The 16,541-nt window shown below is 34.4% G+C and overlaps 1 pseudogene; it reads left to right on the forward strand.

The window, feature by feature from the left end:
* Positions 1 to 1,002: 1,002 nt before the first annotated feature.
* LOC107956012 (dimethylnonatriene synthase-like) lies at positions 1,003 to 14,331 on the forward strand (annotated as a pseudogene).
* The last annotated feature ends 2,210 nt before the right edge of the window (positions 14,332 to 16,541 follow it).

Raw genomic sequence — 16,541 nt, forward strand, 5'->3', positions numbered from 1 at the left:
ATTAGGTTATTTATTTGGTTAAAAATTATAGAAATGTCCTTCCGTAATTAAAATAAATTATATTATTTGAGGACACTTTAGTTTTTTATTTAAAAATAATAAAAATATGTATATGATGACATTTAAACCCAAACCAATTACATTAGTAAGATTTTTAATTTAACTCTCAGCTAAAATTTTATTTTAATATCTGTATACATTTTAATTTTATTATGCACATTTTATTACTTTCATCAATTGTAAATTTATATTGTTATTTAAGTTCCTAAAAGAGTTGGTGTCGCCCTCAACCGGGTCACCAACTCTGTTAAGAAAATTACGAAAATGCTCTTCCGTAACTATAATAAGTTATATTATTCGAGAGTATTTTAATCTTTTTATTTAAAAAAATAAATAAAATATACATATGGAAGGATTTGAACTCGAACCAATTGCATTAGTAAAATTTTTAATTTACCACTAAGCTAAAACTTTGTTTTAACTTTTTATGCATTTTAATTTTAAATGCACACTTTATTACTTTTATCGATTATATATGTTAATAATGTATTTGATTGAGTTGGTATCATAAATTAGCTCGACACCGACTCAAGGTTAATGATAACACAATGATAAATGATTTAATTTATTTTTAAATTTTAATATTGTACACATTTAATTTTTTATTATTAATTAGTTTTAAATCATACGTTTCATTATAAGACCTTAAACTCAAATGAATTTTATAGGTGAACAACCCTTAACCACCAACCCAATCATCCTAATATACATATAATTAATCGATATAAACTATTAAAAATTGAAAACTCATAATTATCTAAAGGTGTATTTGATAAATTATTAAATTTTGATTTCATTGAAAATCAAAATATTCAACATTTAATATTTTAAATGTGTTTAATAATATTTTTTTTACTTAATATAAATATTTGATCCTGGTTATTTGCTATATAAGTTAGTCGGCAACACAAAACTTGAATACCAATACCTCCCATAATCACCATGGATCTTTACACTCTCATTCTATCAATTGCATCTTTGTTGCTGTTTCTATATATTTTCTCGAGAAATTCACCAAAAAATTCCAAGAAAAATTGCATCCCTGAACCATCTGGTTCATTGCCACTTATCGGCCACCTCCATCTCCTAGGTGGGAAAGAACCACTATGCAAGAAGCTAGCAACAATGGCGGGAAACACGGCCCATTCTACTCACTCAAACTCGGAACCCACGGAGTGTTGGTAGTGAACGGTTGGGAAATCGCCAAAGCTTGCTTCACCGACAATGACCGAACCCTGGCTACACGAGCCAATACTGCCGGCGGGCGGTACATGGGTTACAACAACGCCATCATCGCATTCGCCCCATACGATGAATATTGGCGTAATATCCGTAAGATGGCCATCGTCGAGCTCCTTTCGAGTCACCGTTTAGAGAAGCTGAAGCACATCCGTTTCTCCGAAATGGACTCGTTCGTCAAAGAGTTGTACGGGCTTTCACGAAACGGTGATAAAGTGACTATCAGTGAGGCGTTGGAACGGTTAACGTTTAACATCAACCTTAGGATGCTCTTCGGAAAACGATTCTCCGGTAACGATTACGGGGAAGTAAACAGCGAGCCGTGGCGGTACAAGAAAGCCATTAACCTAGCGTTGTATCTATTTGGGATATTCGTTTTGGCGGATGCTCTGCCGTGGCTCGAACGCTTCGATATTCAAGGCCATGTTCGTTCCATGAAGGAAACTGCCAAAGAACTCGACTCAATAATCAGTGTTTGGCTCGGAGAACATCTTAAGAAGAAAAGGGAAAACCAGGGTGCCTCTGAAAGTGATTTCATGGACGTGATGTTAACTCACTTGCCCGAGGATACTGTAATTTCAGGCCATACACGCGACACCATTGTCAAAGCGACCACATTGGTAATGGTTACATCACACACTATCTTTTAAAATATCGGGTAAACTACATCCTAGGTCACTAAATTATTAGTAAGTTTACGTTTAGGTCACTAAACTTCAAAAAGTGACAAAATAGTCACTAAACTACTCGAAAATTTTTATTTTATTTAAGTCATTAGATTATTAAGTTTTTCTTTTAAAAAGTTTAGTTAGTGAGCTTCAAACAACGACTCAATGATTGCTACAGTAAATTAGTATATATTGACGAGTAGAAGAACATATGTTAGATCTAATGACCAAATTGAAAATTGCTTTTGGGGTAGAGATGAATCATTAATTATTGGTGGGGCCAAAGTATAATTTTATCATTATACTAACATATAATTTCTTTAAAAATTAAGGGACTAACTGGAAAATCTACCATTTTTTAGGGGGCCAAGGCCACTCCCTACCCCCTTGCCTTCATCCCTGGTTAGATCCAAGTCAATCTAACGATCAATGTCGAAGATTAGAGAAGATGGTTGTTTACATTTTGATTAATAGATTCATAATACTTAAATCTATTTTATATAATAATAATAATAATAATAAGTAAATTGTAGAATAGAATGGGAAAGATAGTTTTCAATTGCTGTAGGGTGAAGGTGTCATGGGTCGGGTCGAGTTGGGTTCAGGTCGGACCCATCCAAAATTTTAGGCCCATTTTAGGCTTGGGCCTGACCCGACCCAAAAAATGGACTAAATTTTTTGCCCAAGCTCGGCTCGGATAAAAATGTTAAAACCCGAGTCTGGCCAACCCGTATTAATTTTTTATGTAATTTTTTAAAATATATAATACATCAAAATACTTAAAATCATTAAAATAAATGTTTCCCAACAAATTAAAATTAAATTAATATATATGTATACTTAAATAATATGAAGATAGTGTAACTTAATAAGCACATGCCTCTAAAATAGTAACAAAATTAACAATAAAACAAGAGTTATACAGTATCCAAACAATAACAACAAAATAATAGTAACATAATAGTGAAACGGTAGCAAAACAGTGAAAAAAAACAACAAGAAAATAGCAACAAAACAGTAAAAAAAAGCAACAAAACAGTAAAAAAACCCAACAGATTTTTTTACATATCCGGGCCAAAAAAGCCTTACTCAAGGCCTAGCCCATTTTCTAAACAAACCTTATTTTTTTTTGCCCAAACCCATTTTTCATGCCTATATTTTTTCTCAAACCCTCCCACTTTTTAGGTGACCTGGCCCATGGACAGGTCTAGTGTAAACGATGCAAATAGAAAAAGTCATACAACAATAATTTTAACAACCTAGTGACTTAAATAAAAAAATTTTAAATAGTTCAATTGAGTGGTCAAAACATAGACTTACTAATAGCTAATAACCATTGGTATAATTTACCCTTCACTATTTTTCTTCAAACCTAATAGTTAACTCTGTTTTTTTTTTTTTTTTGTAGGTTCTTTCATTGACTGGTGCAGAAAGCACATCAGTGACCATCACATGGGTACTTTCTTTACTACTAAACCATCCAACCACATTAATGGCTGCACAACAAGAATTAGACCACCATGTTGGAAGAGATCGATGGGTTGAAGAATCACACATTCATAACCTCAAATACTTACAAGCCATTGTTAAAGAAACTCTACGTTTATATCCACCAGGACCCATCACCGGAATTCGTGAAGCCATGCAAGATTGTAATATCGTCGGCTACGATGTCCCTAAAGGTACTCGTTTGGTCGTTAACATATGGAAATTACAACGAGACCAACGAGTTTGGGAAAATGCTGATGAATTTAGGCCGGAAAGGTTTATGACAACACATGTTGGTTTAGATGTTAGGGGTCAGAATTTTGAGTACATTCCGTTTAGCTCCGGTCGAAGGTCATGTCCAGGAATCACGTTTGGTTTGCAACTTGTGCACTTGACAGTGGCGAAATTGATTCAAGGATTTGATATTAAGACGGCTGAAGGGATGGCGGTGGATATGAAAGAAGGTAAAAATATGAATGAAAACTAGGGGTTTTAGCAGGTAAAAATATGGTAAACCTTCCTATAGGTGTTAGACTGTATTTTGTTATTTTTATTTTTAAAAATTAGGTTAATTAGTCATTATACGTTAAATCAAAAAGCAAACTGGTCTTTTTTATTAAAATTTCATCTATTGCTACTGTTAATAACTAGCATGACTAATAGAATAACCAAACAGTGACACCTGGTGTGACACGTGTACCTCATGCTAACATACAGGGACCAATTTCTAATAGTAGAAATGGATGAAATTTTTAACAAGACCAATTTACTCTTTGATTTAACATATAAAGACCAATTTATCTATTTTTTAATAAAGAGGGTAAAATGTTGTCTGACTCTTAACACAAGGGTTTTCATGATACTTTTACCGATTTTAGCTTTATATATTTTATTGAATAATGACCTAACTAAGGTCCCAACTACAAGAACGACTTCAAATCTTGTTATTATGTTCTCGATTTGTAATAACTAAGATGTTAGCTATAAGAACATGTAATCCAATCTTATGTTTTATTTGTAAGAAGGGTTATATCTTAGGCTTCCTTTAGATGGGTTGTGTGTTTGTTAGAAAAAATCTGGTTTTCAAACGGTTTTCTTACACAACGGAAAATTAAAATTTTAAAAATCGAACCGGTTTGTGATATTTGTAGCAATAAACCTTAATCGGATTCCTGTCTGTATTTTTAGATAAGCGGATCCTTGACATTTTTCGGCTTTCAACCAAATGATCTTCTCCGTTATTCTTTACTATGAACTACTTTGAGTGTAGGCTTGAACCAATTAAATCAAAACACAAAACTGGTAACCCCTTAAACCCGACCTAAACATTATAGCCAAATCTCAAAGATCACATTTGCCATATTAATGGCGCAAAAAAATCATTTAGCTATTTTCTCTTAAAAATCGTGGTTGTTAAAAACATCCTTGTTGAGAAAATCGAATTTTGTTTGAAATTGTTTATCTTTAGAAAACTCAAGTTTTGATATTTTTTTTCAAAAAGTGTCATACTTCAATTAAAACATCGCAGTTGATAATTTGCATATCTAAAACTCGTTTGTCATTTTCAAAACGTAGATTTAATGTATGTTTCATAAAATATAAATTTTGTAAGCAGATAGTGTTGAGTTTCGAAAACAAAGAATTGAATTTTGAAAACACCCTTGTTAGGCCTTGTTTGACTTAGTTATGAAAAATCCATCATAAATTGTCGGTTTCACAATCTTTTAAATGATAATTTTAAAACCTAAATCATGCAAAAAAGTTCAAAATCAAAATAATCCAAAGTCCAAAAGAAAATCATAAGTAAAACTCCACAGTAATAAAAACACATCCCCAAAATATCAAGTACCAAAATAATATTTTTTTTCTGAAAATGACCGAGAGCACCTCCGTAAGCCAAGCCTGTCCTAGCCTTGATTATTATCTGAAAAGTCAAAATTAAGAAGGGGTGAGCTTTAAAAACCAGTGTAAGATCAACACAAATATAATCACATACATATTCACATATCAATCATCATAATAATCACAAGTTCTAATACTGATACTTATGCATGAACATGTCGATGCATACTTTAAAAACGATACACGTTTTATAAAATTTCCTACCCATCTCCGCTACATACCGATAAGAGTTCCCCCGAACTCGTTCATCCAATATCACACCAATAATTGTGGACTAGCCACTAGATAGGGTAATTGTGTTGCCATAATTAGAATAGTGTGGTCGAACCACCAGATATTGCAGGTTTACTTCCAGATACAGAATAATGTGGACATGCCACCAGAAAATACAGATTTGCTACCAGATACTTCCTCCATACATTTTTCCCACCCCATGCATGTGATATGGCATATAAATCAGATTTTCCAGTAACATGCTTTACATACAAATTAGATTATCAGAATATAGCATGCTTAACATGTGAACCAGATCTTATATATTTTCATAATGGCATGTTTATCATGCAAATTAGAATTTCAAAATAGGGCATGCTCAACATGAGAATCCATAGATCAGAATGATAACAGATAACATTTTTCACAAACATCAGAATATCGATAATCATATTATATTAGCCATAAATCACATGACATGAGAAATGGAAATAACATATTAACACATATTACAGAATCACTCAATCACCAAATCAACACCACAGATCTTGGATTTTCGGGATTAACTTACTCGGTATCCTCGTTTATTGGTTTTTATCGATCTCTATGAATACGCTCGTATTCACACATGCTTATATTTCAGGAATCATATAACCAAAAATATCACATTTAAAATATCACTATTATTTATCATTTAATCAATATTATTAATTATTATCAAGAATGAGTCCCTACACCTTAAACCATAGATCCAATTTCTGCAATCCTATTAGAGGAGATTTCACTTGGATTTAAACCGGTAGATGAATCCTTATATCGAGACTTGGGTTAGTTGTCTTCGTTATCAAACTAAGGATCTCATTTATCAGTGTCTTTTGGTCCTTCAAGTTGATACGAAATCACATTAGTTCTTATGTTAAACCAATAATAAAATAACTTGATGATATTATCACCCTATACTAATCGTCCAAACCATAGTATTTCTAAAATGAAGAGTTTTACGAATCAAACAACCTTACTTACACTTGAATTAATAAGAGATGATCGAACAATCAAGAATTGAATAAGATCAATGTTTGAGTAAACTACAGTAATGGTGGTTTGACACTGGCGACTCAGCGGTGGTCTGGCTATGAAGGAGCAGCGATTCGACGGTAGTGAGAAAATATTAAAAGGTGGAGGTTTCGGTCTCTATAATTGGAAGAAAGGATAAATGAGAAAAAGAAGAGAAAATAGGTAGAGAAGGAGGAAACCTGCGGTGGTTCGTGACGGTGGTCACGACGGCTCACGGTGGTGGAAGAGAAGAGGAGTGAAAAGAGATGGCGTCTACGGTGGTTAGGAGATCTTTGATGGTAGTGAAAGGCTCGATTGTGGTGGTTGGAGAACAAAAGTTAATAAAAGGTGGTGGTGGTTCTATGTTGATTTGAGAGAAAAAGAAGATGAAAAATAATGAAGAAAATAGAGATTAGGGTTCAAATGAGGGTGGTGGATGGCACAAAGGGTCTATGTAGCTTGGTCAACCATGACCAAGTTCATTGTATCACAATCTTATGGCAAGAGATGAGGTTTTGGCAAGGGAGTGAAACAAGAAGTGAAAATGGGGATGTATCTCACAACATAAGGCAAGTTTGACTTGTTTTAGGAGAAAAAGAATACTCTACATAAGACAACAAGGGGGTGGACGGTTGGCATCTATTGTGCACATGGGAATTGTGCCAAAAATAAAAAAATAAAATAAAATAAAAGAGCAAGGGCATTTGAACAAGAGACCTCTAAGATAGTTAAGGAGCTTCCTACCACTAAGCCACAACACTTCATTATTCTTAAACTTGCGCAAATAAAAAAATATATAGGATGAAATTTGCTAAGGGTTTGAAACAAATTTGCACCAAATGGAAATTAAAAAGAGCAAAAGGATTCGAACTCAGATCATCAAGGACAGCTCCACCACTACTTAATCACTATAATTGATATTTATTTCTTATCAAATGAGCAAAGGATTATCTAAATAAAAATTCAGTTGTGACTACTCTCGATTTATTAACCCAATTTTTACTAACTCGGTTTTTGGGATGTGACAAAACTAGAAAAATTTTCTTTTTGGGGTGAAAATGGAAATTCTCTCCTTTATAATAGGAACTGAAAAAATTTTAATTCTAGAAAAATGTATACTGTAATGCCCCAAAATTTTAATTTTGGGTATTGTGAAGGTGTGACACAAACATCTGTCAGCTTTAATGGTTATGTGTTCTATGAGTGTTTGGGAGGTCCCAAGTTCAAGCCAGGACTTGGGCAAATTTTGGTACTTTTATGAATAAACCCTATCTTTGGTCAGTAGGCTTTTAAGTAAAAGTTGGCAAATAATTAACGGAATGGGCCTGCTGGTTTTGTGGATAAGTGGGGTGTTAATGTGAGGGAGGTCATGAGTTCAAATCTTTGAGAAGGAAAGGGTTGTATTTTTTCTCCTAATTTCGGCAAGAGTTGTGCTAAACTAGGTTTCTGAGTGGTGGATGTGTAGTGGGAAGTGAGGGAGCAATTTTAGGAGTGAATTAGGGGAGAATATCTAAAATCTGATCACTTTTTCGAAAAAAAGAGTCATTTTTCTCTCCATATTTTTTTCGTTTTCTCTACCCCATCTCTACCGATTTTTTGTTTTTCTTTGCTTCTTACTCGATTATCTTTTCTTTTCTTTCCTCTACTGCCGAAATTCCCTTGTTCCCCCTAAACCATTCTTTCCTCTTGATTTCGTAGCTTTAAGCAACACTTATGCAAATACAGTAAGTTGTTGGGTATCATTTTAAGAGATTATTTTGTGTTCAATAGTCTAATTTTGGGGTGTTGGCAGTAGCATTTCATGAGGATTAAGGCTCTCATCGTGATTTTCGTAAACATACCAATTTGAAGTTTTTGCGGTAAGTGTTCATCGCTTTATGAATAAGTATTTTGGTTTCGAGATTTTGATTAATCACGAGGTAAGACTGATTAGGGTGTTATTTGTTCAATTATGGGCTTTGGAGTGCTCGGGGACTGTTTTAGCATCAAACAAAACCAGGTGTGTACCCGAAACACAAATATAAGGGATTCGGCAGAAAGCTAAAATTGCTTGCTGTTTGGACAGCAACAGTAGGCTAATTTTGAAAAATCACCATAAACTGTGGAAATTGAATTAGAGGATAAAAAAATATTGCATTAAATATATTTGAGTCTAGTTTCTCATAGATGAAAAGAAGTAAGCAAAAGAATTTCATATTATGAGATATTTGAATTTTAGTGAGACAGGGTCAGAATGATTTCGGAATCCCCTATCTTGACTTTGGAAAATTATTAAAAATTTTATAAAAATAATTATAGGTTATAATTTATATTTTTAAAATCTTGAATAAGTCTACTTTTAAGAGAAATAAACGGAAACATCATCCAAATTTTGTACGACAAGATAATTAATTTTTAGTGCAGAAAGGTTGAAACTGTCAGACAGCAGAATATGAAAAACTTTAAAGAATAAATTGTACTTATTGGATAAACCAATAATTTTGAAAATTTTATGGTAAGAAGATATGTGAGTCTAGTTTCAAGGAAAATTTGTGGATCTTAATTCAGAATTCTGTAGCTTAAGATACAAATAATTTAGTAACAGTAACTCAAGTAGACAGCTTTGAAGGATCATATAACTAAATAGTGGAAACACATATGAATAATTAACTAGCAGTGTTACATTAAAATGGATCACGAGGCCAAGGCCAATTTGGGTCATGTGGGTCACACGGGCAAACATCATGGGCTTGTAGGCCCATTTTCACTGTTTGACTGATAAGGTTTCACGGGTCGCCCATGTCGACTGTAAACCTACAGTAGGGTCGGTAAGTTTACCTAGACCCCTAATTGACTGAAATGACTGTATGACTGATATGATTAAGCCTAATGATGTCCCACTGATTTGATGTTATATGCTCTGTTTACATGCATGATATTATGTTATAGCATGTCATATTTGTATATTGCATTGCATTAGGTTGGAGGATTATAATGTTCGGAGGAAGTGTACTAAAAGGCCTCTGGCCTAATTTACTAGCAGCTCAGCTGCAAACTATTGTCTAGTACCGCATTCGGTACTACTTGGAGTGTAGAGATGGGTGGGTTGATTATATCCCCACATGGAGTGTAGGGTTAGACGGAGATGGTGTGTAGAGGCTGGATGGGTAGGATTTTTATGACTGCATATTTGTTACTACTAATGATATAGTGATGGGCTAAAGCCCTACTGCATGATTGTTTTTGTACTGAGATGGGCTAAGGCCCAAACTGGACTGATACTGATACTGAAAAGGGATTAAGCCTAGACTGTGATTATTTATTTACTGTCTGTTCATTTGTATGGGGATTACACACTGAGTTTACATAAACTCACCCCTTCTGTTTAATCTGTACATGTAATCCCAAAATATAGGCGGATCGGTGCAGCAGAGGACTCAGTGGTGGCCATGCGACTTCTTTTACACTGTTTACTACCTATTTATGATTTTACTTTTATTTGGGAATATTTTGTTGTAATTATGGCCTTTATACGATTTTATGTTTTAAATCTGCTAGTGTTAGGTAAAACTCGAGTTTTCAAATGAAATTAATGTTTTATCAAAAATACCACGAATAAGTAAACCGTTTAAAACCTTCCGCAGTAAAAATAAAAAAACGTTTTGAAATTGAATAATGATTTGTAAATGAATAATGTTTTGAAAACGAATGACACAATTTGAAGTTAACATAAGATAATAAAAATAGTTAAATAGAAAAGAGGATTTAATGACAATATATTTTTCAAAAAACACTACCAGGTGACGTCGTCAGATTCGGCCATAACTTCTCGGCCGAGTTTGGGATGTTACATATATGTAACAGTTGAGAATAAATTCTCTCTATTTTTTGACAAAATAACGTTTGAATGAATACGAGATGATAAAATAATTGAGAATGGAATAAGATCAATGTTTGAGTGATCGGCAGCAATGGTGGTTCGACAGCAGTGGCTCAGCGATGTTCTGGCTATGGAGGAGCGATGGTTCGACAGTGGTGAGAAAATATTAAATGGAGAAGGTTTCGGTCACTATAATTGGAAGAAAGGATAAATGAGAACAATAAGAGAAAATAGGTGGAGGAGGAGGAAACCCGTGGTGGTCACGACGACTCACATTGGTGGAATGGAGGAGTGAAAAGGGGTGGCGTCTACGGTGGTTAAGAGGTCTTTAATGGTGGTGGAAGGCTCGATTCTGGTGGTTGGAGAACAAAAGTTAAAAGGAAGTTGTGGTGGTTCTATGTTGATTTGAAAGAAAAAGAAGATGAAAAAATGAAAAAAAATAGAGATTATGGTGCAAATGAGGTTGGTGGATGGCACAAAGGGTCTATGTAGCTTGGTCAACCATGACCAGGTTCATTGTATCACAATCTTCTGGCAAGAGAGGAGGTTTTGGTAAGAGAGTGAAATAAGAAGTGAAAAGGGGGATGTGTTTCACAACATAAGGCAAGTTTGACTTGCTTTAGGAGAAAAAGAATCATCCACATAAGGCAACAAGGGGGTGGACGGTTGGCATCTATTGTGCACATGGGAATTGTGCCAAAAATAGAAAAATAAAATAAGGGAGCAAGGGGATTCAAACTAAGGACCTCTAGGATAGTTAAGGAACTTCCTACCACTAAGCCACAACACTTCCTTATTCTCAAACTTGTGCGAAATAGAAATTAACGAGAACAAAGGGATTTGAACTCAGATTATCAAGGATAGCTCCACCACTACTCAATCACTATAATTGATATTTATTTCTTATCAAATGAGCAAAAGATTATCTAAATAAAAATTCGATCGTGACCACTCTCAATTCATTATCCCAATTTCTACTAACCCGATTTTTGGGATGTGATAAAACTAGAAAAAGTTTTCCTTTTGGGGTGAAAATAGAAATTCTCTCTTTTATAATAGAAACTGATAGAATTTTTATTCTGGAAAAATATATATGTAATAGTTGAGAATTCTCTCTATTTTTTAACAAAATAACAATCTCTCAATGTTGTGTAAATAGCTCTACTGGTACTATCTATTTATTGGATGAGAAGGTAGAACCCCTGTTGAGTTACAATGGTTTATTTCAAATAAAAAACCAACATCCTACTTAGAGTAAATGAGAGATGGATGTTTTTACCTAGAATTCCTACTAGGGTTGTCGCCCCCTTCATGTCCATGAGGGGCTTTTGGGCCTCTATCACATTGGGTCCAATTACGAGAACTTCTTGGGCCCTTTTGACCCAATACTCTGTAATGTAATCCAACCCGATTCAATTTTTCTATTTCCCAAAATAAACTTTAATATTTATATATATAAATAATTTTCTCATCCCTATTTTACCCCCAACAAAATTTTGACGATTTTGCCACTAGTAAAATTTCAAGAAAATATGTTCAGTATTTCATAACTAAATATGTTTACTATGAGCGAATGGTTTATTTTCATTTTCGGGCTTCAACACAGTCCTAAAACATAAATTCATTCTTCCGCTATTTTTTAAATAATCCTATATAGGATTACAAGTTTTGTAACTCCCTAAAAATATAAGTTTTTAATTTCTGCATGTTATGACACAAATTGCTTGTTTGCTTTAATGGTTAAGTGGTTTAGGTGTGCATAAGAGTGTTTGAGGGGACTAGGTTCAAGCCTTGGCTTTTGAAAAATTTTTAATTTTTTCTCTTAAATGAACCTAGACACTAGTATATAAGCTTTAAAAATAATAGTGTTTCTCTTATGACACAAAAAAAGCTTGTGGTCTAGTGGCAAGGTGGAGTGTTGTGTAACTGTGAGGTTTGAGGTTCAAGCTTTAGGTTGAGCAATGGATTTTTTATTTTGCTGCTTGAGTTGGGTAGGTGATGGAATTGGATTAGAATACTGCTTAAGGGAGTTTGAACTGGTCATGGAGGGAGTTGGGAGGATTTGACGGAGAAAATTAAGGAGGGATAAGGGGAGCAATTTTAGGAGAAAATTAATGAGTTTGAGAGTGAGGGGGGAAGTGTGCCGTTTGGGGGACATTCCAACTTGGAAAATCGGCTGGGGGAGGGGTTTTGTGCCGAATTTGCTCATTTGTCAGTAAGGTAATCGGTTTGGGGCTTTTTCTTCACTCTATTTGCTTCGGTTTTGTTTAGCTTTTTTTTCTCCCATTTTGTTTTCTTTGTGCCGATTTTCGCAAAGGACCTTCGGAACCTCTCGGGTTTGTGCATCTACCTTTTCCTACTCTTCCTTTATTCTTTTAATTGGGGTGGCTGAATAGTTTTTGTATCTTCTCTACCAAATCATTTTTCTTCTTTTTGTGTCGAATCTTCTTTTCTCATCTCTTATTCTCCTCTCCATTTTTGTGTTACAAGTATTGTCGACTATCGGTAAGTGTTGCTCTTCACTCTATCCTCTTCTTTTTCTCATCCTAAAATTGAATAGACTGATGTTTTTCTCTCGATATGCTGCTTGTTATGGTGTTAAGGTTTTCCTCGAGGTATGGTGTAGTGTAAGCGTTGTATAGTCGTCGAAATATCTCTTATTCCTTGATCAAGGTAGGTAGGCTAGCCTTCTTTTTTGTGATGGCCGAATATTCTATGGTTCTGCATATGATCATGTGTGGTTTCCAACCACATGAACACGCAATACTGTTTAATGAGTTGTTGTATTGCAGATATTTGCCACAAAGGTTGAAGTCGATTGTCATTGGTTGTAAAAGAGGGCTGAGCCATTTTTGTTAGTCGAGGCAGGTATTAGTTTAGTTTTGGGTCAAGGTTGTAAAAGAAGGGGATTAGCCTTATTATTTATTGATTAATGGAAAACGTGTTTGAATACAGATTTTGGGGCATTCGCAAATCTTAGTGCGTTTTCACAAACATGTGTGTAATCACACCCTCTCTCAACTGCAAAGTGGCAAAAGTTGAAAACCCGTGAACACTGCGTTCGAGACCACACGGGCGTGTGAGGCTCGAGTGGTAAGCCCAACATGCGATTCTTGGGAAAATTATGGAAATACCCTCAAAAGGTAATTTACTAAAATACCCTCGAAGGGTAAGATTACCGAAATACCTTCATTGGGTAAAATTACCAAAATACCCTCAAAAGGTAATATTACCGAAATACCTTCGACAGGTAAAATTTCTAAAATACCTTCGAAAGGTAAAATTATTGAAATACCCTCGATGGGTAATATTACCGAAATACCTCTAAAGGGTAAACCTATCGAAATACCCCCGAAGGGTAAAATTACTGAAATACCCTCGATGGGTAAAATTACCTAAATAACCTAAAAGGTAAAATGACCGTAATATCCTCGATGGGTAAAATTATCGAAATACTCTCGAAAGGTAAAATGATCAAAATACCCTCGATAGGTAAAATTACCGAAATACCCCTAAAGGGTAGAATGACCGTAATACCCCTATAGGGTAAAATGACCACTATACCCCTAGGAAATGAAATGACTGTTATGGCCTTATGCTATGTATGACAATTTTGCTTTATGATATTTATATGACTATTACTGAGTATGTCATATTGCATACACGTATGATTTATGACATGACATACTGTATGGGGTTGTGGTTTCTGATATAGGGAAAGTGTATTGTACTGGTGGTTTTGCCACAAATACTGTTTCTGGCAGCTTTGCTGCGTTACCGTTACTGGCAGCTCTGTTGCGTTACTGTTATTGGCAGCTTTGCTGCGATATTGGTGTGTTGGCTGGGTAGGTCGATCTTATCCCCACATGGTGTGTTGACGGTACAGAGTAGTGTGTTGGCTCGATTGGGATAGGTTGCATTACTGTATTTGTATTGAATATTGTTTTGGGCTAAGGCCCACACTGATACTGTATTGGGCTAAGGCCCACACTCTGTTATTGTATTGGGCTATGACCCACACACTGCTATTGTATAGGGCTCAGGCCCACACTGATTCTGCATGTTGCATGTTGATTGTTTGGTAGAGGATTACACACTGAGTTTTCGTAAACTCACCCTCTCTTCTAACTATGCAGGTAATCTTTAGCCATAGGCGACTCAGTGCTATGAGGGACTCGAAGGTGGCCACACAATCATTATTGTTCACTTTAGCTTTTAGTTTTATTTTAATTAATAAGTTGGGTTTTGTTTTTTGTAATAAGGCCTTTAATTTGGTTTTAAATTTTAATTGGGTTTTTACTTTCGTATTTTACACTGCTAGTAAATTAATAACGAATTTTGAAGATAATTATTGTTTTCAAAGACATGAGCTTTAGACGTTAGAGTTTTCAAAATGCTTCCGCGTTTTAAAACAACTTAATATAACAAAATGCAATTAATAAGGCAAACATATGATAAAGTGCTCCGTTAGATATTAATAAGAGGCTTCCTTAAATAAGAAATGAGTTTTTTTTAACAAGTCAAATTATCGAGAGACACTTCAATGTGACACACCAGATACGGTCATAACGTCTAGGCCGGGTTTGGGGTGCTACATATTTCCATTTTCATTTTCATTTATATTTACATTTTTGGAAACCTACATTCATTTCCGAATGATTCCATTTCTCCATTTCAAAGCAAACCATAATAATTCCTGAATGTTTCTCATTTCTCTTTTTTTATTCATTCCGTTCATTTCTATTCAAATATGCAATTCATTCATGGTTTTAATGAGCTAGCGGAGGGACTGAACATAGTCCTTAGGTGGTTCGGTTAAGCTTAGATTGGGTTAAATTGTGTTGAATTGGAAGTTTTGGTTCTACGAATTAAAGTATACAAAAGGTAAAAGTTGGGGGCAATTGAATTTTTGTTATTTTCATATCAAGAAGTGAGTAGATCAGTCGATAATCGTGGAAAAGTCGAATAATCAGCATCGAATACTGGTAGTTACTGCATAGGTAAATTCATATTATAACATAAGTTATATTAAATTCCTTAATAATTGTTTTACTTTACTAATAGTAATGTTAGTAATTGTTGAATATTGATTGATGAGAATTAATAATGAAATGGAGTTATATTACAAATAGGGTATTAGGCTTTGAGTCTAGCAGGCTTCATGTTGGTGTGTGGAATTAGGCTTTAAGTCTAGCAGGCTTCGTTCCAGTATGTCGTATCAGGCTTTGTTCCTAGCAGGTTTTATGCCGGTGTATGTATCAAGCCTTGACCCTAGCAGGCTTTGTGTCGGTGTGCTGTATCAGGTAATTTGTATGGTAAATACTATTTCAATTATCTGATGAATTTAGGAAAAATTTTCCAGTCATATGAATTTATGTATGGTATATCAATTCATGACTCGGTAATATTAATGGTGTGAATATTAAAAACTAAATATTCTTGGTTATTTGAGATAGGTGAATTATGGGATACGTTCTTACATTTTATACTTAATTTGTGTCAATTAAATTATATAGGAATTCTTGAACCCAAGAATTAAGAATAACAAGATCCTTATTCTCCAAAATAGAATAACCACTTAGAATAATGAAACAGATTAGATTGGTCGAGAAGTGCAAAATCGTATGGATATGATCCTCATTGTACAGCTTGATCAATTGGATCGTTTCTTTTTGGATTCCTATACGAAGCTTTTGTAGATGTGTTTCCGAGTATTCTTTTATCATTGCGTCCAACAGGAAAAATTCCCCTACTTCTATGAATTGTTCTAGAATACTCTTTTCTTGAATATCATTCAAAAAAATTTTGGATTGCCTAGTATCCCACCAATTAGTAATCCAAGATTTCAGACTTTTATTAAATGAGAGAGAGATCCACCAGGGCAAAAGACTATAGATGCAAATATAGAATGGGAGTGAATGCTTTCGAACTTACTAAGCTTTATTTGAGCTTACTTCATTTGATTTTATTTTGTAGGTCTTTTGGAATCATGACTCGATTGGATCAGCTCAAGAGATCACACACTATCCCTTATATTTTTTATAGTCATTTTGTTCATT

Source organism: Gossypium hirsutum, chromosome D07 (genome assembly GCF_007990345.1).
Source record: "Gossypium hirsutum isolate 1008001.06 chromosome D07, Gossypium_hirsutum_v2.1, whole genome shotgun sequence".
Lineage (NCBI taxonomy): Eukaryota > Viridiplantae > Streptophyta > Magnoliopsida > Malvales > Malvaceae > Gossypium > Gossypium hirsutum.